This window comes from Macaca thibetana, chromosome 5, assembly GCF_024542745.1.
Source record: "Macaca thibetana thibetana isolate TM-01 chromosome 5, ASM2454274v1, whole genome shotgun sequence".
In the NCBI taxonomy this organism is placed as follows: domain Eukaryota; kingdom Metazoa; phylum Chordata; class Mammalia; order Primates; family Cercopithecidae; genus Macaca; species Macaca thibetana.
In genome coordinates this window covers 123,203,314-123,226,726 of record NC_065582.1, presented here as the reverse complement: position 1 = coordinate 123,226,726, position 23,413 = coordinate 123,203,314, and the positions used below count along the sequence as shown (strand labels likewise).

At 39.2% G+C, this 23,413-nt stretch overlaps 1 protein-coding gene across 1 annotated transcript in view; it reads right to left on the bottom strand.

The window, feature by feature from the left end:
• Positions 1–22,783, bottom strand: part of SLC4A4 (solute carrier family 4 member 4) — a 493,231-nt gene extending 470,448 nt beyond the window's left edge. The window contains exon 1 of the mRNA XM_050791358.1: positions 22,667–22,783. The gene's annotated coding sequence lies outside the window, so the exon portion shown is untranslated. The remainder of the gene's footprint in view (positions 1–22,666) is intronic.
• Positions 22,784–23,413: the final 630 nt, after the last annotated feature.

Genomic DNA, 23,413 nt, shown 5'->3' with positions numbered 1-23,413 from the left:
TGTTCTTAGATGTTAAGATATTGAACAATTCCCTTAAATTAATATTGAATCCTCAACACATCAAAAAGTCCATCTTGCCTTTGAAGCAGGAGTGAGATGGTCTTCCATATAAGCTCATGGTTATAAGAGCTTTGTAGCTAGTCCCTCCTCATCCCTTTTTGAACACACATTAAGTGCACACACACACACACACACACAGAGAGAGAGAGAGAGAGAGAGAGAGAGAGAGACAGTTCTAGCGAAGAGGCAGAAGTAGATCTTACATAGATCCCCCTACCAAAATAGAAGTGTCTGCATTCAACTAAACGAATAACCACAACAAAGAAGAGCAGAATGCTTACCATATGCCAGGCAATGCATTACAAGCTCTATAGGAATTATTTCATTTAACCCTCAAATCAACTCCATAAACTATCCATTAGGACCTTGAGATGGGGGGTGGGGATTAAAAGGTTTAGAGGAAAATTCAAGCAACTAGAACGGAGTGAAGCTGGAATTCAAGCGTGGGTTGTCTTACCCCAGATCCCCACACTCTCGCTGTGCCAGGCACAGCATCTCCACCAACCTCATTTCAACCCTTAGAGCATCTTCAGGTCATCATTTCAGGACTCATAACTTTGGAATCTGTTCTTGTCCTTTAGCTGCCCTGTCTGTCACTTCAGGTATCAGTTTACTTCATTCAACATTGGAGACAAATAAGGTAAGACAGCTTCTGTCAGAATCAGGAGGGAGTAATGAAATTTTTCAGAGGTAATAAGGCAAGAGTTGGAAGAGTGGGAAAAAAGGGAATTTAAAGTAGCTATTTGCCCCATCAATTGAGAAATGAGTATAGTGTCAAATATAATCTCTACAGTAGTTTAAATGAATGAATTACATCTAATGTATGAACAAGGAAAAAATCTAAAAAACTTAAGTTTGAATGAAAAAAAAAGTTGGAAAATGTGATGCACTGAATGATATCATACACTTAAATTTTAAACCTATAAAATAATATTATATAATTATTTGGGCATACGCACTTATATAAAATGTATTAAAACATGTATGGGGGCTGAGCATGGTGGCTTACGCCTATAATCCCAGCACTTTGGGAGGCCGAGGCAGGTGGATCACCTGAGGTCAGGAGTTCAGGACCAGTCTGGCCAACATGGTGAAGCCCCATCTCTACTAAAATACAAAAATTATCTGGGCATGGTGGCGTGTGCCTGTAATCCCAGCTACTCGGGAGGCTGAGGCACAAGAATTGCTTAAGCCTGGGAGGCGGAGGTTACAGTGAGCCAAGATTCCGCCACTGCACTCCAGTCTGGGCAACAGAGCTAGACTCTGTCTCCAAAAAAAAAAAAAAAAAAAAATTATGGGAAGGAAAAAACCTATTTCAGGAATGAATGATTATTTCTGGGGGACTTAGGGAGTTATGGGCTAGGGAGAAGTAAATAGATGACTCGGGGAGTCACATACACACAGTGTCACTGTATCTGTAAGGTATTGAATTCAAAAAATCTGAAGCATAATGGGAAAATGTTAACATTTACAAAATGTAAGTGGTGGCTACATGGTATTGTTATATTAATCTCTATTGTTTCCCCAATGTTTGAATTAGTTTCTCTCAACATAATTCTCTGATTGTTTTATGTAGATAAATAGATACTCCTCCTGAGGAAAAAGAAGACTATAGGAAAGACACTGATGGAAGAGTTCCCTGTGCCAACCACTGATAAACACCAAGAACATGCAGCAATTTGGTGGCTGTTCTAGCAGGCAGGCAAGGGAGGAGGAAGATGTCAAAGTAATGGTTGAGAGTAGGAAGACAAAGGAAGATGGTGAGAGGATAGAATGTTCTATAGTGGTGGGGGGAGAGTTACTTGCAAATAACGTGTTTGAAACTTGAACTATAACTGGCTACAAACGCAGAGCACTTCGGTTAGGTTGGAGCTGAGACTCAGATACATCCAAGTTAAGGAGAATAAGAGAACCCATCCCCTTCATCCCTATAGTACAGAATCTATTGGAATAAACTGAATTGCTAGATACTACAGATGCTCCTGGGGAAATAATTAAATCCTGACCCAAATTAGGTTTAACATGTATACAGTTGGAGGAAGCAAAATAAGTAAGATATAAAGAGAGACAACAGAAAATTTACCAAAGAGGGCAAGGTATTTGGATAGTACATTTAGCAAAAGAACCTAAGGGTTGAAAGGCAGTGAATTTAGCAGCTAAAGCACAGACACTGGGGACCCAGGCATTCCAGCCATATGTTTGGGCCCTGTGTGTATTAACAGCTGTCTTACAACTAGAAACTTTGGGGCACAAGCCTTCCCACCACTCCAAAAAACAAAGAAAGAAACATTCTATTTTTATTTTCAGAAACAGAATTGACCAGGATATTGGCAGGAATCCCAAATGACAAGGTGCCGGTGGTAGCAAAGTCCTAGATTCCTGGGTTCAAAGACAGATGCAACATCAGAATTCCAACTAGATTAGTTCCAAGTGGTAGCTCTGGCTGCAGCAAGACCAGTGCAGTTCAATTCAGAATAAAGCAATTCTGGGATCTAACTCATCGCGGTTTAGGGCTAACCAACCCTGTTCTAGAACCCTTTGTCATCACTGTAACATAGAGCAAGGAAGCATCCTTTTTCTCACTTCGCAAAAGCATCACTGGCTGAGGTGCCTGAGGTGAGAGCTACTCCAAAGCAACCAAGGCGGGGGTGTGGAGTGCCAGCACCAGCACAGCAGCAGTGAGACCAGAGTGACAGCATCACAGCTTTCACTGGGATCTGCAGCTGGACTGCATTCGCAACAGCACAGTTCCAGTTTTGGCATCTGTGGCAACCCTGTTTAGGAATCTCAGTGGTGAGCTCTAGCCCAGGCTCTGCATGAATAAATGAAAAATAATTTGTGGGGGAATTTCCACAAATATACAGAGGAGAGGAACTCCCACAAAGAATCATAACGGGTAGCTAGGATGCAGAGCCATTCAGATGTGAATGCTTTTGTACTCTCAGGGTGGGAAAGGCAGAGATGTTCAAGTCACAGTAACTTGCTGCTGTGAAAGATGCATGTTTCCGAAACACTTTGTGCTTCAGAGGAAAAATATGTAATCAAATAAAACACAAGTTTGAATTAGATTTTTCTTCCTGATGTTTTTGCCTCCCTCTAAGATACAGAATCCAAGAGGAGTTTTAGGAAAGGAAGGAAGCAGAGGGATAGGTGGAGGAAGAAACTGCAACTGATTAAATATTTCTGCTTATGAATATTTTGTGATGAGAATATCTTCGTTTACCAACAGTGATGAACACGAATACCTGAGCCTGTTTTAAATGGAACTCTGTGTAATAGCTAGAATTTTAGTCTGCAGAATGAAAGTATAAGGGATGAGGTTACAGCATACCTAAAGCAGGGACTAGTAGGCTTACAAACCCAGGTGACTTGAGGAGCTGGGCAGTCACAGTCACCAGAGTCGGCCTCAAGTCTAAAAGTGCTCACAACTCACCCCAGAACACTTACGAGCCCATTAGCACAAGCAATCCTCAGTTTACAAAGTATTTGAATATATGAAGAAAGACAAAAATAATCAAAGTGAGAAAGGCACTGATGGAGAAAACACCTGAGACCATTCTGATGTGATGCTGAGAATTGTCCAGCAACATTTACGGCCACTTGGAAGGGAAAACACTCATCCTTTTATATGTGTCCTATGTTAAGAATTTCAGCCAATTGGTTTGTTGAAAGTGGAGGCACTCTTACTTACCCAGCACTTTGCCCATATCAGGAATCATGCTGTCTTCCCTGAGAGATCTGCCTCTGGCTTAAGAGGTCCCATCAGTGGACATCAGAGGAACAGCAGAGACAGTGCACGCTGACCCCAGTAGACCCAGCCCTGCCTCCAGGAGAGGGTATATGGGACACTCGTGGGTAGTCTACCTTCGGGAGTCTCGCACATGTACAAACACATAGCGTCACAGTGACAGATCACATGGGGACCCGGAGAGATGCTCGCATGCTGCACTCCTGCTGTCAAGGTAACAACTGCCTTTGATTCCTGGCAACGGGATCCTTTCAGACCTGCTGTCAGAGAAACTAAAGGATTAGCCAGACTTCTTCCACTGGAGAGGTCTCCACCCTCCAGAGGGCTGATCAACATATTAATCCCTCCAGAGAGGGGTGTTGCTGGCAGCACACAGGCAGGAGAACTGCTTGCCAGCATTTCTTTGTTGTGGGAGACACAGCCCCAACAGTCCTTATACTTCACACCTTCTTACTGCTTTCAGCAGACACTTAAACCGTACTCACAGGGGAGTCTGTCTCCAGACAGTGACATATGATGACTTGCTGGCAACCTGGCCTCTATGAGCAAATCATAGCACTTTCTTTACATTTTTTTTTTTTTTTTTTAATTTTGAGACAGGGTTTCATTCTATCACCCGGGCTAGAATGCAGTGGCACAGCCACCGCTCACTGCAGCCTTGGTGTCCCAGGCTCAAGTGATCCTCCCACCACAGCCTCCCAAGTAGCTGGGACTACAGGCACGTGCCACTACGCTCAGCTAATTTTTTGTGTTTTTAGAGAGATAGGGTCTTGCTATGTTGCCCCGGCTGCTCTCAAACTCCTGAGCTTAAGTAATCCTCCTGCCTCAGCCTCCCAGAGTGCTGGGATTATAGGCATTAGCCACCACACCGGGCCCATAGCACTTCTTTTTGGTGAAATTTGAATTTATCATCATAGTACTTGAAGGTTTGATGATACTTACAGATCATTCTGACTAGGATTTTGAATGAAACAGCAGGTCTAAAATTCAGAACACAAAACGATATGTTCCTTCTACAGCTACTGATGCCCTCACGCTGCTGCATATGTGTCCCATATTTCCCCTGCCTCGGGCAGGTAATAGGCTTGCGATAGGAATGCCTGGTGATTACCAGACCCCAAACACCCTCTCTCCTTCCTAGAAGGTGTCTCATGGGTAATGATGATCACAGCCTTGCCAGAGAAGCACCCAGAGGCATGTCACGATTTCACCAAAGCAGGGAATAACTATTCATGACTTCAATGTTAAACTGTTATACAAGGCTGGGTGCAGTGGTTCACGCCTGTAATCCCAGCAGTTTGGGAGGCCAAGGCAGGCAGATCACTGGAGGTCAGGAGTTTGAAAGTAGTCTGACCAACATAGTGAAACCCCATCTCTACTAAAAATACAAAAATTAACCAGGCATGGTGATGCGTGCCTGTAATCACAGCTACTCGGGAGGCTGAGGCAGGAGAATCGCTTGAACCGGGGAGGCAGAGATTGCCATGAGCTGAGGTCATGCCATTGCACTCCAGCCTGGGCAACAGAGTAAGACTCTATCTAAAAAACAAAAAACAAAAAACAAACCTGTTATACCAATCCCAAAGCAGCAATGGTGTATTCTCCTAATGTGCCAGAGATTTTCATAAAAATATCTCCTTAAGGTTTTACTACCAAGCTCTTCCTAGCACCCAGATGGGGTTCTACGGGACCTAGAATGAGTATGAGCTGAGTGAAGAAGGCCTCGGTGTGTCCCTAAATTAAAGCATAACATCTTAAAAATTTGATATTCAATGTATTTATTTTTGACTTTTGTTGCACTAATCATTTTTTTGAAATCATTCCAACTCTTACTTAATCTATACAAGATATCTTACTTAAGCCTTTCCAAGATTCTAATGCCCTGTGCTCCTCTCAGACGAACTCCAGCCTGCTTGAATTGATCATTCCCTTCTCAGAACAAACTCTACCACTTCCCCCTACACCTTGCATAGACTTCTAAGCAACTCATTACACTTACTAATTGATGTACATGTGTCTTCCTAAAGAGGCTATGCACTACTTGAGGGTGGGGCTCTGTTATTCAACTTTGTATTCTTACATGGAAAAAAAAAAATCTGTCACCTCGTGGGCATTTGGCTAATGTCTGGCAAATAAATAATGAATGAATGAATGAATGAATGAATGAATGAATGAATGAATGCTAATTGTACATTCAAAGATGGCTTGATGCATTTTGAGGGCCCACATGTGTTGGTTAACCTCTAGAACCCCTTTATGAGACAGTAGTACTCCTGCATCCAGTTTTTTCCTCATGCTATCTTTTTTACACCGAATATATTTTTTAATAGTTTCTAGAATCCTATCTTTACTTATCAAGATTTTTTGCAAGTAATGGGACGAAAAGAAGACCTATCCTATCTGTACATATATTTTCCTGAGACTCACACTTGATTAAATAAATATGTTTTCACTGATTTTTCTAAAAAATGTATATTTAGTCATTAGGCCTATTTGCTAGATAGACATTCTTTTGCCTGTTAATGTATGGAAAAATGCTTAAAAGTGTATTTTTGTTGGAAGGAACTAGGGGAGTGCAGTAGGAGGAGAAATAGAAATAGGGTGATCCATAGCAAATCTTGCTTTCAAATTCTTAGGCATCATTAAGCAGAATAGAAAACAAAACCGTCTGCTGCAATGCTCATTATTTCTTATTTACTTTTTTCATCATAGATAGCCGATAGTCAAACTTCCTCAGCCAAAATATCGATCCTGTCTAACTCATGGAAAATACAAAAACAAACACCGGCAAAATGGGTATAGCAAGTAACTCGTCCATTAGCCTGGATAATGATGAATTGAATAAATATCTTCTTTGGGTCTTTATCTTTGTCTACCTAACATAGAGTGTGATAGGTAGAACAAAATAGAAACCAATATTAAAAGTACATACTCTGGGCCGGGCGCGGTGGCTCACGCCTGTAATCCCAGCACTTTGGGAGGCCAAGGCAGGGGGATCACCTGAGGTCAGGAGTTCGAGACCAGCCTGGCCAACATGGTGAAACCCTGTCTCTACTAAAAATACAAAACTTTTCCTGGCACAGGGGTGGGCCCCTGTAATCCCAGCTACTCAGGAGGCTGAGGCAGGAGAATTACTTGAACCCAGGAGGCGGAGGTTGCAGTCAGCTGAGATCTCACCACTGCACTCCAGCCTGGGTGACAGAGCGGGACTCCGTCTCAAAAAAAAAAGAAATAAAAAAAAGTACACACTCTGAAAAATCCAGGACCCTTTTTAATTAATCAACTTCAAACATAAACTCCTTACATATTTTATTATATATAATTTATGTATATGTATTGTATGTTATGTATATGTATTTTTACATATATGTATATGTGTTTTTACACAGGTATATGTATTTTCTTTTTGAGACAGGGTCTCCCTCTTGCCTATGCTGGAGTGCAGTGATGCAATCATAGCTCACTGCAACCTCTGCCTCCCAGGTTCAAGCAATCCTCCCGTCTCAGCCTCCTGAAAAGCTGGGACTTTTCCATCAAGCCAGGCTAATTTTTGTAGTTTTTGTAAAAATGGGGTTTTGCCATGTTGCCCGAGCTGGTCTCAAACTCCTGCACTCAAACAATCCGCCCACTTCAGCCTCCCAAAGTGCTGGGATTACACGTGTCAGCCACAGTGTCTGGGCTTATTTTTTTTTAAGTTCATATTTATAAAACATTTTGCAAAAATAGATGGCTTGTAATGCTAAATGAGAAATACATTCCCAACTGCCACAGAAGAATTATGGATGCGGCAGAAAACCCAAAGAAGCAAACCTGCACATTAAAGTGCCCAAGATTAAAGTCGATACCTTTTTTTTTTTTTTTTTAAAGACAGAGCCTGGCTTCATTGCCCAGGCTGGAGTGCAGTGATGCAATCTTGGCTCACTGCAACCTCCTCCTCCCGGGTTCAAGTGATTCTCTTGCCTCAGCCTCCTGAGTAGCTAGGATTATAGCTACGTGCCACCACACCAGCTAATTTTTTTGGTATTGTTAGCAGAGACAGGGTTTCGCTACGTTGGCCAGACTGGTCTCTTAACTTCTGGCCTTCAGTGATCCACCCGGCTCAGCCTCACAAAGTGCTGGGATTACAGACAAAAGTAGATTCTTTTATTCATTCAACAATATTCATCAAGCATCTGCTTCATTTTCCAGATAACATTCTCGGGACTGAGAACACATTCTAGGCACTGAGAACACGTTCTAGGCACTGAGGAATTCGTTTTGCCCTCAGTGGAGTTTACACTATAGGGGAGAAAGAAAGACGATAAATAAATGAACAAAAATATAATTTGTTAGGTGGTGATCAAAACAATAAGCAGACATGAAGTAGGGTAAGAAGGGTAAGGGGAAACAACGGCAGGTTGATGGGATTGCTATTTATTTATTTATTTATTTATTTTTTTATTTTTTTTTTTAGAGATAGAGTCTCGCTCTGATGCCAGGCTGGAGTGCAATGGCGGTCTTGGCTCACTGCAACCTCCTCCTTCCAGGTTCAAGCAATTCTCCTGCCTCAGCCTCCCAAGTAGCTGGGACTACAGGCGCGCGCCACCATGCCTGGCTAATTTTTGTATTTTTAGTGGAGACGGGGTTTCACCATGTTGGTCAGGTCTTGAACTCCTGACCTTGTGATCTGCCCACCTCAGTCTCCCAAAATGCTGGGATTACAGGCGTGAGCCACCATGTCCGGCCAGGATTGCTATTTCAGATTGGGTAGTCAGCCAAGACATTTGAGCAGAGACCTGAAGGAAGAGCTGGAGTGAGCCATGAAGAGAGCTGGGGGAAGCACCCCAGGCAGCGTGAACAAGGGCAAAGTTCCTGGGACAAGAGTGGGCTTGGCATGTTCAAGGAACAGCAGAAGCCAATCTGGCTGGTGTGAAGTGAGCGAGAAGGCAGGGGGTGAGAAGTGAAGCTGGAGATCATGAAGTACCTTACAGAGCATGGGAAGGGCTTTTGTCTTTTCTCTGATTGAAATGAGAGACAAAAGATAGGATTGCATTTCCTTTGCCTCACTGAAAAAGACAGTCCCTTATGTCCATCTGGGATAAAATGGAAGGTAAGAAAGAAATACATTAATAGAAATCACAATACCAAGGAAGGAAGAGACTAGTCCTGATGAACAACACACTGCTCTGAAATCCACTTTAAGATCATAACATAGATTCTTGCGATTTTTATCTAAAACATAGTTAATAGTAGGCTGACACTCGTGATTTCCTTCAGTCTAAATGCAGTAACCTCCTATTTTCCCATCAGGTGCAATAAGAATGCCAGTCTAAATTCAGCCTAATCCTGGTGCTAATAATAGCGCAAATGTGAAGAGCGTCTCTGAGCTAGAGATCCCCAGTTTTGGCTTCTGAATTAAGCCTTGTTCTATGTCCTCCAGGTTCAAGTTAATCCTTTTACTCTAATGAACAAAGTTTAAGGAGAGGCACTGACACTGTACCAGAAGTAGAAGTCAGAACAAACAACGATCAAGCACTAGCCAGGCAAATGTGCCAGCGTGAAGTCATCTCGTCTTCCTGGTCGCTGTATTTTTAGCAGTCCCTGCTGAGCAACTCATTTTCCCACATTGAGGCCACCGGGACAATTTTCCAACAGAATTTGCACACAGTTTCACAAACTACTTTGTTTAAATCTCATAACCTTTATTTTCTTCCTTCTTTTTTCTTTTTGCTTGCTTCCTTCCCTCTTTCCCTCCCTTCTTTCCTCCTCCCTTTCTTCCTTCCTTTCCCTTCTCCTTTTTCTCTTTTCTTCCTTTCCTCTTTCCTTCCTCCTCCCTCCCTTCCTTCCTTTTTCTTAATAATCATGGCTACATTCTAGACCTAACTCCTTTAAAGTTTCTCACTGCTTTTTTGAAAGACCTTGGTGTGTTTAATTTTAATGGTGAGTTAGGTACAAAGAAAGGAACACCCGTTTTGAACAACAATGAAGTTTGTTTTATGGAGCTCAGGTTCTCCTGGTAAATTCTATTTCTAGTAAAATACTTTAGTGGTCATTTCTGCAAAACAGATGAAAAATTTTTTCTTTAAAATAGATGCCAGTCAGGGAGCTATATGGGAACTCTTGCTGGTGCAGCCCCAAGTCTTAGCCCATTCTCCTCTTTACAGCTGTCAACACCTGGATTCTTACCTTCCCAGACCCACTGGGATTTGAAGATTCTCATTTATTATTTATCACTATGGAGAAACAGATAGAGTAACAGAAATAAATGATGTCACTAAACTTTTTAAAGTTCCATCAAGTTTTTCAGGTAATTAATCCCTATTCTATACTGACATCTAACTAGAGGTAAGCAAATCTCTCTTATAGTAGCACCTTTACTGGATGTTCTTTTTTCTTTTTTTTTTCTTGAGACAGGATCTGGCTCTGTCACCCAGGCTGGAGTGCAGCGGCACAATCTCGGCTCACTTTCACCTCTGCCTCCTGGGCCCAAGTGATCTTTCCACCTCAGCCTCCCAAGTAGCTGGGACTACAGGCAAGGGCCACCACACCAAATTAATTTTTGTATTTTTTGTAGAAACAGGGTTTCGCTGTTGTCCAGGCTGATCTTGAACTCCTGAGTTCAAGCGGTCATCCCGCCTCGGCCACTCAAAATGCTGGGATTTTAAAGGTGTGAGCCACCGCGCCCGGCCTTTTGTGGATCTTTTTAGGAAATTCCATCCATCAAGTATTTATGCAGCATTTTTTTTATGTGCAGGTGCTATTCTAGGTGCTGGAGGGACAGTACCAAAAAGGGGGTAAAATTCCTTACTCTAGTGGAGCTTACATTCCAGTGGAGGGAAACATACATTATAAAAATAAATATATGAAATATAGTTTGTGAAGTGGTGATAAATGCTACAGAGAAAAATGAACCAGAACAGGTGGAGGGTTGGGGGGTGTGCACTTTTAAACAGGTGGTCTGGGAAGGTCTCACTGAAAAGGTACATTTGAACAGAATAGTTGAAAGAATCAAACATGAGGCACCCTTGCAGAAAACATTTTGACTTCATTTCCTTTCTAAAAACATATTCTCCACGGTGGCTTTAAGAAAGCATATTTTATAGCCTTTTTGATTACCTTACACAAATTTAAATGTGTTAGCTCAAAGATGACCACTCTCACCATGATCATCTAACATTGTTCTGGAAAAGATAGTAGCCAATGAAACTGGTCAATAAAAGAAATTAGTTATAAAAATAGCAAAGGAGGCTGGGCGTGGTGGCTCACACCTGTAATCCCAGCACTTTGGAAGACCGAGGCGGGCAAATCACAAGGTCAGCAGATCGAAACCATCCTGGCTAACACAGTGAAACCCTGTCTCTACTAAAAATACAAAAATATTAGCCCGGCATGGTGGCAGGGGCCTGTAGTCCCAGCTACTCAGGAGGCTGAGGCAGGAGAATGGTGTGAACCCAGGAGGCAGAGCTTGCAGTGAGCCGAGATCACGCCACTGCACTCCAGCCTGAGCGACAGAGCGAGACTCCCTCTCAAAAAATAAAATAAAATAAAAATTAAAAAATAAAAAATAGCAAAAGAAGAGATAAACTTCATAATGTGTAGGTGATCTATCAATTGCTTAAACTTAAAGGGAAAAAACACAATTGCAATTAAAAGAATTCAGCAATGTCACTGGTTACAAAGTTAATATACAAACACTAATTGCCTTCATATGTATTAATACAATCAACAACCAGTTTAAAAATACAAAGGAAAGCTGGGCACTGTGGCTCACATCTATAATCCCAGCACTTTGGGAGGTCAAGGCAGGCAGATCCCTTGAGCCCAGGAGTTCTAAACCAGCCTGGACAACATGGCGAAACCCCGTCTCTACCAAAATAATAATAATAATAATAATAATAATAATAATAATACAAAAATTAACTGGGCGTAGTGGCATGCACCTTTAGCCCCAGCTTCTCAGAAGGTTGAGGTGGGAGGATCGCAAGCTGCGATCACGCCACTACACTCCAGCCTGGGCAACAGAGCAAGACACCTGTCTCAAAAAATAAAAATACAAATACAAAGGAAGATAAAATCCCATTTATAATAGCAACAAAAAAAGGACCAAAATATTAGGCTCATGATTAGAAAGATTCAACATCATGAAGACAGCAATTCTCTCTTTAAAGCTATAACTGTAATGCAATCTCAATAAAAATATCAACATAATTTTTGTTAGAAAAATAGCAAGCTGTATCTAAAGTGCGTATGGAAAGAAAAAGAGTCCATAAGGCTGGGAAGCTCTAAAAAATAAAAGACTAATAATAAGAGAAGACTATGCCTATCATTTTTATTTTTCTTTTGAAGCTTCACCAATTAAAATACTGTGGTACTACTGAATGGGTGATAAATTGCTGAATGAAACAGAATAGAAAGTCTAGCAATAGACATAAATATACTAACGAATTTAGTATACGACTAAAGGTTGCTTTGCACATCAGTGGAGGAAAAGATGAATCAGTAAGTATGTGGTTTGGGAACAACAACAACAGCCATCTATACAAAATTTTAATGTCATATCCTTCATATCACAATAAATTTTTAGTACATAAAAGTTTTAAATGGAAAAACAGAAACATAACATAAAGCACCAGAAATAGGAAATAATTTTTTAATAGACTCAGGGTAGGGAAGATCTTATGAAGTATTATACAAAAGATTGAAACTATTAAAAACTGATCAATTCAAATACATATAAATTTTAAAATTTTGCATGGCAAAAGGCAAAATTAAAAGAAATATTTTTGCAACAAGGAGAAAAAGAAACATTCATGCTTTGCTGGTAGAAGTAAAAAATTGGTACCAGCTCTGTTGAGAGTAATTTGGCACTATTAAAATTAAATTTTCAAGTGTACATATCTTTGACTCAGAAATTCCACTTCTAGGAATTTATTTCATACATCCATTGACACATATGAAAAAGATATGTACAAGGATATTTATGTAGCATTATCTGAAATATCAAAATATTAGAACAATTGGGATACATCTATATAATGGAATCATATGCAACCTTCCAAGAATAAGGCAAATCTATATGTATTGATAGGAAATGCTCTTCAAGACAGTAGAGTTAAATAAATGAAGAAATAGTGAACTTAGTATGCTACCATTTGTGAGATTTTTAAAAAGAATCACACAAACACACACGCTCAAACATCTCTGGAAGGATAACTTAAGAAGTTAGTAGCAATGATTGCCTCTGGGAAGGGAACTAGGCACCAGAGAATGAAAAAATAATCTAATTTTCAATTATATTCATTTATAGATTTGAATTTTGTGCTGTAAATGTGTTGTGCCTACTCAAAACAATAAAAAATATTTTAATACTTTAAAATTAACAGACATTTGTTAAAATATCTTTATCGATAGCCCCATACTATGGAAACCAAGGAATATATTTCTCAAATTACTAGATAAAAACAAGGAATCTAGATTCTGGTCTTAGATCTTTCTATTGAATCATTTTAGAACCAAAACACAGCTTTTTTTTTTTTTTTTTTTAGACAGTCTCACTCTGTCATCCAGGCTGTGCTCTGTCACCTAGACTGGAGTGCAGTGGTGTGATCTCGGCTCACTGCAACCTTCACCTCCTGGGTTCAAGCAATTCTCTGTCTCAGTCTCCTGAATAGCTGGAACTACAGGAGTGCGCCACCATGGTCGGCTAATTTTTGTATTTTTAGTAGAGATGGGGTTTCGCTATGTTGGCCAGGCTGGACTCCAACTCCTTGCCTCAAGTGATCCACCCACCTTGGCGTCCCAAAGTGCTGGGGTAACAGGCGTGAGCCACCACACCCAGCCAAGACAGCTTATTTTTAAAGGTTGAACTTTTCCAGGCTCTTCCTGGCTCTTGAATTTCTGAAACTTACTGAGAAACTGATGCAAGAGAATACTGCTATTCACAAACGTCATAGTATTTTTTAATGCAGATTTGTGGGTTCCATACCAGAACTGCTGCCCCAGCCTCCCGCTCCGCTTAGCACCAAGGTTTAAAAGTCAGTTTCCATTGCAGTCACATCTCTAGGCTCATCTTCACTCATTCTCTGATGTAAATGTCCTCATTTTCTTTTTTGCTTGTGGAAGCATTTGAGAATTGTTTTATATTCAAACCAGTATTTTAAGTTGCTTTCTAATAGAATGAACAAACCAGATTTCTAGCCCACAATGTTGCCAGAAACAGAATTTGCAAATCAATTTCTCTAATTTTGTATTGATCATATTTAATCATTACAGCTATTTAAATGTTCTACTTCTCCTTCATTTGGGAGCAGGGTGATATTTCATTTCCCTATTACCTAGAGATTGGCCATTGACTTTGGTCAATAAAATATGAAAGTGTCATACATCGCTTTCATCAAGAAGCCTTTAAAAACCAATGTACAGGCCGGGCGCAGTGTCTCACGCCTGTAATCCCAGCACTTCAGGAGGACGAGGCGGACGGATCACGAGGTCAGGAGATCGAGACCATCCTGGCTAACATGGTGAAACCCATCTCTACTAAAAATACAAAAACATTAGCCGGGCGTGGTGACAGGCACCTGTAGTCCCAGCTGCTGGGGAGGCTGAGGCAGCAGAATGGTGTGAACCCAGGACGTGGAGCTTGCAGTGAGCTGAGATCGTGCCACTGCATTCCAGCCTGGGCGACAGAGCAAGACTCTGTCTCAAGAAAAAAAAAAAAAAAGTACAAAGTCACAATATCCCCTTTCCCACCTTGGCAATTGTAGACACATCTGGCAAGGTAAAGACTCCTTCATTTTGAGTGTCTAAGTAACTGTAATAAACAGAGTCCCCCAAAGTGATCAACATTGGAATTTTTTTTTTTTTTTTTTTTTTTTTTTTGAGATGGAGTCTCCCTCTGTCTCCCAGGCTGGAGTGCAGTGGCGCGATCTCGGCTCACTGCAAGCTCCGCCTCCCGGGTTCACGCCATTCTCCCGCCTCAGCCTCCCAAGTGGCTGGGACTACAGGCGCCCACCATCTCGCCCGGCTAGTTTTTTTTTTTGTATTTTCGGTAGAGACAGGGTTTCACCGTGTTAGCCAGGATGGTCTCGATCTCCTGACCTCGTGATCCACCTGCCTCGGCCTCCCAAAGTGCTGGGATTACAGGCCTGAGCCACCACACCCGGCCTTTTTATGTAATTGAGAAATCAACTTTTGTTGTTTGAAGCCACTAAGACTTTGTACTTTGTTACTGTAGCATCACCTAACTTATACTGACTGATACAAAGGAGTCCACTGTGTTACTGTTTACACTAGTAAAGTAATTCATTCAGTCAATCAGTCAACAAATAAGTATCTTCCAGGTACCACTCAGTTTTCTAGACTCTGAGAAACAATAGCAAAGGGGAGACAAACATAAACATATAAAACAAATAAATGAGAAAGTCTTCTGATTCTTTGACCTGTAACCTAATCCAATGACAGACTTATAAGGATTATTTGTGAGAACGGAAATTGTTAAACAGCTGGTTCCCATTTCTATTCTTATAGTATCCAAACTGAGACATTTGGAAAGGGTAATATCAACTCTAAAAAAAAAACCTGATTTTATTCATTAAGAAAATTAAATTAAATGCTGTACTTTTGGAAAAAGAGAAGCGTTCAGAAACAAATCATTGTGTGGGAACTTAGGGAGGTTAACAATTATCATTCTAGCTTAAAGTAGTTGTAAATAAACTGTCCAAAGAAAGAATAGAAGCTAAATGTTTTTCAACTAGTGCTTTAGGGGTTGTTAGTATATAAAACAAGGATAAAGTGACCTGGAGATGTTGAGAAAACTGGTTTTAATAACATGATCTTTTCGGCGTCCATGGTCTCTAATGGTCCCAATCAAAATTTGGGAAATATATGAGAGAAATGCAAATAGCTGCAAGTAACAGAAAATCCTATAAACAGCAGCTTAACAAGAAAGTAATTTTCTCATGTAGCAAGAAACTCCGTAATAGGTGGACCAAAGCCGGTGCAGCCTGTCAAGAGTGTTATCAAGGAAATGATTTCCTTCTTTTTACCTGCTCTATCATCTTTCAAGTCTGTTTTGTTTTGTTTCATTTTGTTTTTGTTTTTTGTTTTGTCCTCAGGGATACAAGATTGAGAATGTACCTTTGTCCTCTATGTCCATGTTCCATAGAAAGGCAGAAAAATAAAGTCTAATTCTTGTAAGATTTTTTTAAGGACTATTCTCCCAGATATTTTTCCTTTCATCTCATTAGCCAGAATCAGTCACATGACTGCTTTTATTTGTAAGGGAATCTGGGGAGGTGAGTATTTTATCTATGTACGTGCCTGCCCTGAAAAACATAATGGTTCTCTTTAGTAAGAAAGAAAAAGAGAATATGTATTGTATAGGCAACTAGCAGGGTCAGTCAAAGGCTGCCCTCTAACAAATGTGTGACTCACTGGAACCAGTTGGGAATGTCTATCTTTGAGATGTAGCAAACACATCACAACTGTCATGTATGTCATAACAAAAGATGGAACTTATTCCTAATCTTCAAACTTTGTATCAGTCACTCCCATTCATGATGTTTTATGTAAAAAGCACTGCTAAAAATGGCTGTCCCAGGCTAAGTAATGGCACACACTTATAATCCCAACACTTTGAGAGGCCAAGGCAGGCGGATCACTTGAGCCCAGGTATTTAAGACCAGCCTGGGCAACATGGAGAGACTCCCTCATCTCTACAAAAAATGCAAAAAATTAGCTGGGCCTGGTGGCGCACACATAGTCTCAGCTACTCAGGAGGCTAAGGTTGGAGGATCGCTTGAGACTGAGAGGCGGAGGTTGCAGGTTGCAGTGAGTGGTGATCCTGCCACTCTAACCTGGATGACAGAGCAAGACACTGTCTAAAAAAAAAAAAAAAAGTTGCCCTGACCAAACTAATGATGGTGATGAAAATCAGACTAGTGGTTATCCTTGGGAGTAGGTAATGCCTAAGAGAAAGAGCACACCTGAGAGTCTGATGGCACCAAAAATGGTCTGTATTTTGATCCGGGTGGTGGTAAGATGGATGTATATATACTTTAAAATGTTTGTTGAACAAACATTGGCCAGGCGCAGTGGCTCATGCCTGTAAACCCAACACTTTGGGAGGCCAAGGCAGGCAGATCACCTGAGGTCAGGAGTTCGAGACCAGCCTGACTAACATGGTGGAACCCCACCTCCACTAAAAATACAAAAATTAGCCAGGCATAGTGGCACATGCCTGTAGTCCCAGCTACTCAGGTGGCTGAGGCAGGAGAATCGCTTGAATCTGGGAGGCAGAGGTTGCCGTGAGCCGAGATCACGCTACTGCACTCCAGCCTGGGCGACAAGAGTGAAACTCCATCTCAAAATAAAAAATGTTTCTTCAAAAAGGCCATATGCAGTGGCTCATACCCCTAATCCCAACACTATGGGAGGCCAAGGCAGGAGGATTGCTTGAGGCCAGGGGTTTGAGACTAACCTAGGCAACATAGCAAGACCCTATCTCTACAAAAATTTTTGAAAATTAGCCAGGTGTATTGTCTCAGACTTGTAGTCCCAGCTGCTCCGGAGGCTGAGGTGGAAGGATCACTTGAGCCCAGAAGTTAAGGCTGCAGTAAGCTATGATCATACCAGTGCACTCTAGCCTGGGCAACAAAGTGAGACCCCCAATGCAAAAAATTTAAAAAATGAAAAATTTTTTAAAAAGTTTGTTTAAGAGGCACAGACTTTATATAAACTATACCTCAGTTTAAAAAGAGTTAGCCTGGTATTTCCTTTTATTCAACCACAACCTACTTAGGCCTGGGTTATCCACATTACTCTCTTTTTCTCCCCTACAAAGAATCAGACTCATAGATTCAACATTCCAATGGCAGATAGCACAAATGCAAAGTCACAAGGAAAACAGAAACACAAATATATTTAGCTGGCAGGGAGATCAAAGAAAAGTAAATAATGAACTACGGCTTCATCAAACATTTACAGAACAGCACAGTGCAGAACAAAATAGCCAATAATCAAGATATACATTTGAATAATATTTGTTTTAGAACAATTTATTTTCAAATTTGCAATTGATTTTAAGTCTTGCATTTAAATCTAACATTTTTAAAAGATTATAATAGAACTTCATTGTGTTTTTAGTTCATTGTGGTTTTAGAAACTATAATCTTTCAAAGCTTTAAAAAAATGTTTTTGAAAATTAAAAAAAGAAAACTCTTTCCTTTTTGAGATTCCACATTTGCATTGCCCTACAGTTCAGTGACGTATGTGTCAAAGCAGCTGCCAAACACTATGGTAGTACTACAAAAATACATTTGAATTGCTTTTCACACTAATTTTTTTTTTTTTCCTCTGCATGTGTGAGAGACTCTCCCATTTTCAGGAAGAAGTTGTAGAGAACTGTTTTCCTTAGTTCTAGCACTCTGCCTCTTTTGGTCAAAAATACAACACTCCCCACTACCTCATCTCTACACCCTTACCTCTCAACAGAAGTAATTTTTGGCAGAAGGATAAAGAGCAAAGTCAAGTCATAGGCCAAGGATGGCCAAAGTCAATGAACTCTAGGGCAAACCCACTAAGCTCCCTCCTAGCACAAGCCAAAATTTGAGGGGTGTGGGATAAGCAAAGTAACTGAAAAACAAACTGAGACAAGGAGGGCCACTGGTAGGAACGAACTGCCTGAAATGGACCCAAGATTCAGGCTGTCCCATCATCAATAGTTTCTTCAGTAGGGATTCTATCAATTCCAAGCTCGTAGTAATATGAGACCATGAAATAATCAGACGTCAAAGAGAAGAAAGAACTTGATAGTATTAACAGCAATTATTCCCAATTTGATTAATTTGTCTTTTCTCAAGGAAAAGTTACAAAGAAAATTTGGAATTTACTCTAGCCCTGCTAAAATACACCTATCTGGAACTGTTTCTGTTTTCTATGAATCAAAAACTTCTTATTTTCTAAATTTTTATCATCTCAGCATATTTGTTAAGGGCTACACCTTTAAATCCTTTAGAATGAGACAACTGTGTTATCACGGAAAGCGAATGCACCTCGAACCAGAATATCGAATTTGAAAGTCATAGCTTTGCCACTTACTAGATATAAAATGGGAAATAGCACCTGGCTTCACAAAGCTGTTATAAGGAATAATGATGTTTTGTGCCCTGCAGGAGCGTATACAAATGTAAGGTATGAAAGAGGCAGTATCACCAGTTAGAAACATTAGAGGCTTTGGATCCAGAGAGATTCTGGTTCAAATCTCAGCATTATCACTTTGACCAAGTTGAGTCCTTTGAACCTCAATTGCCCCATCTGAACTGTTACAAAGATTAAATATTAACATCTATAAAAGCCCAGTCATTTAACAGACATCCAGTAAATGACAGCTATTACTTTGAAGGGTTTTTTCTTCCATTTGTTCATAGTCATTTTTCATTCATTGATTCAAGAAATGTTTATTAAGCTGCGTTAGATATTTACTGTACTGTATTAGAGTATAATGGAAGGCATATACAGCTCCTGCCCTTGTGGAGTGATCATCTAGTAGGGGACACAAACAAACAGGCAATTACAATATAATTTTACATATATTAAAAACCACAGTTACTTTTGTACCAACCTAATATAATAGCAAAAGTATATATGGTCCTATGGGAGCCCAGAGGAGAGACACTTCATCCAGACTTAGGTTGGTACCGCAGAGAAAGCGACATTGAACTGATAACTGAAAGATGAGTAGGAATTATCGAGTGAAGGGAAGAGTGTAAGGGCAATTTTCCAGAAAAAGACATGCGCAAAGGCCCAGAAGCGAGAGATCGTGTTAGTCAAAGATTATCTTAAAATATCCAGCAACCCATACCCTTTGTTCTGGGATTAGAATATATATACTGTCAAATAGCTCTTTCTGTCTTTTTCCTGTCCATTTACATCATGTCTTTCAGTTGACAGACATTTGCTATTTATCTGACAAATAGCAATTGAAGAAAATATATTTTCATCTTCAGCCAAAATCATACCATTAGCAAGTATAAATTGCATTCACCAATCACCATTATCAAGTATAACTTTCTCATTATATGGCCCAATAATTCACAACTTATATTCTTATTTCAGTCTGGTGATACTCTAAGCATAGCATCAGACTGGATGACGATGGACAAAATAACTTAATTATATAACTTAACAAAATAACTTCATTAACTTAACAGTACAATCAGAGAAATAAAATAAAATGGATGACGTAAAACACCATATGGTTAAATGTTACTTGAATGGTTGAACAATAAATATAATAGAAATTTAGACAAGGATGGATCACGACAAAAATCTTATGAATGCCACTGTAGCTTGGGAGTATTTTCCTCATGTCATTCAATGAGGCATATGGCCTTACTATATATAGATAACTTTGATGGGTTCATTTGTTCAGTCATTCAAAAAATATTCAAAGATTTACTATTATATTTTATACAACAGGGACAGAGATATAGACCCTCTCCATACAAATCTTATATTTTTGTTGGCAGAAGAGGAGGCAATAAACAGAAAAATAAGTTAACACCTTACATAGATACCTTATTTAATCTTCAAAGCAACTCCATGAGGTAGAATTATCACCCTCATTTTATAGAGACAGAGGATGTTAAATAACTTGTCTAAGATTAGATAGTTAGCAAGTGGCACAGCGCAAATTTTTACCTGGGTCTATCAGATGCTAAAGCCATTCCATTCCACTGCTGAACTTTTCCATGTCCATGAACCACAGAGGTTGCTGGAGGCTGCCCTAATACATGACCAGTCCTGAAATTGTGTGCCAAGTGGTTCTCACTCTTTCCTTCCACTTAGCTAGGTCCTGACATACTTCTTACTCCTGTAATGGCCTTCCTTCCATCTGCATTGCTTTTAATTTTTATTTGGTTTTCATTTCAAATTATCATTTCAAATTGGATTCAATTTATCCAATTCCCTCCTCTACTTTTAACATCTTCAACAAATTCTCAGTTCATTTTTCTAATTCACCAAAACCAGTTATTGATTAGTATTATAATATTCCCCTTCAAAGGCATGACTCTAATGGGCTCTGCAGTCATCCACAGGTGTGACTGTGGAATATTAAAAGGATTGCTGTATTTGGAATTATACATATTAACAATAGCTCTACACTAAGCAGTTAAGAGCATTGCTCTTTTCTACGTTATCTCATTTCATCTTTTCAATAAAACTGCAAGTTACTAAAATTGTCCCTGATGAAGAATTGAGGTTCAGAAAAGCTGAATTACTTGCTCAAGGCCAGGATACAGTAAATCCAGGTCTGGCTTCCTACTTTAACGTACATATTGCCTCTCTAAAATTATAGAAATCACAGAAATGTGGATTTAAAAGAGCCCTGTAGAACCTATTTTTTTAAATTTTTTATCTTTAGTGTTTTGGGTACAGAGTAGGTGTATATATTTATGGGGTACCTGAGATATTTTGATACAGACATACAATGTGTAATAATCAATCTTTTACAAGATGCCGCCCCGCATAGGCATCGTTTCTACAGAATCCTTTCCAGTGATTCAGTCTCTAATTGAAATCGTGGCTTTATTACACACAAACTGTGATCTCTGTGAGCCTCAGTTTTCTCACCTATGAAAGGGAGTGTTATTGTCAGGATTAAATAATAATCCGCACAGTGTTATTGTCAGGATTAAATAATAAAGCATGTAAAGGTCCTTTGTAAACAATAAAGCAGTTTATAAATGCTCCCTGACCTTTCTTTACAAGCAGGTTAGACCCATAAAAAAATTATTTTTAAATTTAAATCATTCTGGGTGGATATTCCTTTATATAATATATCACTGATTTCACAGTCACAAATTTAAATAGAGCACTATATCCATACCTTTTCCTAGTAGCAAAATTGTTTTACATTACTACTACACATAAGACGAAGCTTACAATGCAAATGTCTCTCAAACTCTTTTGGACAAGAAAAATATCAATTTTGGAACAGTTATGAAAAAATAAATTTCATCTTAAATATACAGTTACTTAAAATAATTATATACCTTGAAATAGGGCTGGCTTTAAATAAATTTTCTAATATAATTGTATTAGAATTTTTGCACATATTAAAAATACCAGGTACAAACAATTATTGTAATTATAATAGAAAATAAATATTTTATTTTTTCTCATTGAGCATTTGACTCATTTAATAAAATTTTTTAGTTATAAGAGAATGATAATTTAACAATAGTTAAGAAAAGTTAGTGAAGGAAGCTAGAAGGGTAATAATATAGGCAAAAGAAAAACTACATAACACGTATAACCTGACTTTTAATGGAGATTTTGGCAAATTACTGTACCCAACAACGAAAATGTTTCAGAACACTTTATAGAAACTACCAATAAAACTATTTAAATTGTATTATTTGTAAAATGCCCACATGTTTGCTCATTTAAAATGATCCATGGGTATGATACTAAGTTCTTTTATCCAAGTAAATAGAAAATTCAATTTCTCTATTAACCTTCTACTTCTTTACCATTAAAATTCATCTAACTTAGTGCATTAATCTTAAAATCTGTCATTTCCAGGATTGCTTCTGTGTGTTCTTCTCTTGGCATTCATATTGTTTCTCTTTCTTTTCCAAGGATCTTATTCTAAAATACCATAAAAATATATGAGCATATATATACTTGTGTGTGTGCAACTGTATTTGCACCTTTTTCTAGATTAGTATTTCTTTTAATAATGGATGAAAATCAAATTGGGACAGAAGGTTCATCGCTTCCTCACCCCTTATTAAGTCAGAAAGGTGAAAACACATCATGTCTTTTGTGTGGCATATGCCCACCGCACTAAATGAAAAGATTTATTGTTTTACTTACAGTCAATGTCCTTCAAATTCTCTGTGGTAATACGTTTTTCAGCAATGTCGTCTGAAAAATTTAAGAAATCCACTTTTCTACCTTCTAAGCTTCTTATATCATCTGAATGATGCAGGCTCAAGAATTGCCAAATGAGATGGGCAAAGGCAGCCAAATAGGACTTCCTAGCCAATCTAAAAATAGCAGGTGGTGGTGGACAGATATACCATTTTTCCCTTGCTCTTTTCTTCCCTCTAAGGGATAGGTACCATAAACATGCCTTGTTGAAAATTAAAACAGTATAAAAATAATTCTATTCCCTCTTGCCCTAAGATCTAGAGAAATGATCAGTTTAAAAACGTGTACCTTTTCAGCAGGAAGATGTGAAAGTCAAAGGAGTTATTTCTGCATTTCTTACAGAAAGATTCTCATAGCCAATTTCCATTTGTTCTAAAAAGAAAACTGACCACAACTTGCTGGAATCGAGAGTTGCTTTTGCCTTTTAGTTTTCTTTCCTGGAACTCCTTGAATAATAACTATTAACATTTGTGTGTTTTATAGTTCACAGATTTTATATTATTGGCTCCTTACAACAGCTTGTAAGATAGTGCTTCATCTAACACACACACAAGCATGAACAAATAGAATTTCTGGAGAAAATGTTACAATAAATTTTCTTAGATTAGAGGTCTTTTGCAAATGTAAAAAGCTGGGACTACAGGCGCCCACCACCACGCCCAGCTAATTTTTTCTGTATTTTTAGTAGAG